This window comes from Physeter macrocephalus, chromosome 16 (genome assembly GCF_002837175.3).
Source record: "Physeter macrocephalus isolate SW-GA chromosome 16, ASM283717v5, whole genome shotgun sequence".
NCBI classification, from domain to species: Eukaryota; Metazoa; Chordata; class Mammalia; order Artiodactyla; family Physeteridae; genus Physeter; species Physeter macrocephalus.
The window spans coordinates 23760821-23762327 of NC_041229.1; the positions used below are offsets into that span (position 1 = coordinate 23760821).

Here is a 1507-nt window from a genome sequence, read left to right on the forward strand (position 1 = left end):
CTACAGCCAGCATTGTTCTCAATGGTGAAAAACTGAAAGCATTTCCACTAAGATCAGGAACAAGACAAGGTTGCCCACTCTCACCACTCTTATTCAACATAGTTTTGGAAGTTCTAGCCACAGCAATCAGAGAAGAAAAAGAAATAAAAGGAATCCAAATAGGAAAAGAAGAAGTAAAGCTGTCACTGTTTGCAGATGACATGATACTATACATAGAGAATCCTAAGGAGGCTACCAGGAAACTACTAGAGCTAATCAATGAATTTGGTAAAGTAGCAGGATACAAAATTAATGCACAGAAATCTCTGGCATTCTTATACACTAATGATGAAAAATCTGAGAGTGAAATTAAGAAAACACTCCCATTTACCATTGCAACAAAAAGAATAAAATATCTAGGAATAAACCTACTTAAGGAGACAAAAGACCTGTATGCAGAAAATTATAAGACACTGATGAAAGAAATTAAAGATGATACAAATAGGTGGAGAGATATACCATGTTCTTGGATTGGAAGAATCAACATTGTGAAAATGACTCTACTACCCAAAGCAATCTACAGATTCAATGCAATCCCTATCAAACTACCACTGGCATTTTTCACAGAAGTAGAACAAAAAATTTCACAATTTGTATGGAAACACAAAAGACCCCGAATAGCCAAAGCAATCTTGAGAACGAAAAATGGAGCTGGAGGAATCAGGCTCCCTGACTTCCGATTATACTACAAGGTTACAGTAATCAAGACAGTATGGTACTGGCACAAAAACAGAAATATAGATCAATGGAACAGGGTAGAAAGCCCAGAGATAAACCCACACACATATGGTCACCTTATCTTTGATAAAGGAGGGAAGGATATACAGTGGAGAAAAGACAGCCTCTTCAATAAGTGGTGCTGGGAAAACTGGACAGCTACATGTAAGAGTATGAAATTAGAACACTCCCTAATACCATACACAAAAATAAACTCAAAATGGGTTAAAGATCTAAATGTAAGTCCAGACACTATCAAACTCTTAGAGGAAAACATAGGCAGAACACTCTATGACATAAATCACAGCAAGATCCTTTTTGACCCATCTCCTAGAGAAATGGAAATAAAAACAAAAATAAACAAATGGGACCTAATGAAACTTAAAAGCTTTTGCACAGCAAAGGATACCATAAACAAGACCAAAAGACAACCCTCAGAATGGGAGAAAATATTTGCAAATGAAGCAACTGACAAAGGATTAATATCCAAAATTTATAAGCAACTCATGCAGCTCAATAACAAAAAAACAAACAACCCAATCCAAAAATGGGCAGAAGAACTAAATAGACATTTCTCCAAAGAAGATATACAGATCGCCAACAAACATATGAAGGAATACTCAACATCATTAATCATTAGAGAAATGCAAATCAAAATGACATTCAGATATCATCTCACACTGGTCAGATTGGCCATCATCAAAAACTCTAGAAACAATAAATGCTGGAGAGGGTGTGGAGAAAAGGGAAC

The 1507-nt window shown here is 35.9% G+C and overlaps 1 protein-coding gene across 1 annotated transcript in view; it reads left to right on the plus strand.

The window, feature by feature from the left end:
- The window catches only part of C16H11orf65 (chromosome 16 C11orf65 homolog), a 121027-nt gene that overhangs the window by 14899 nt on the left and 104621 nt on the right, over positions 1–1507 (plus strand). The window lies entirely within an intron of this gene.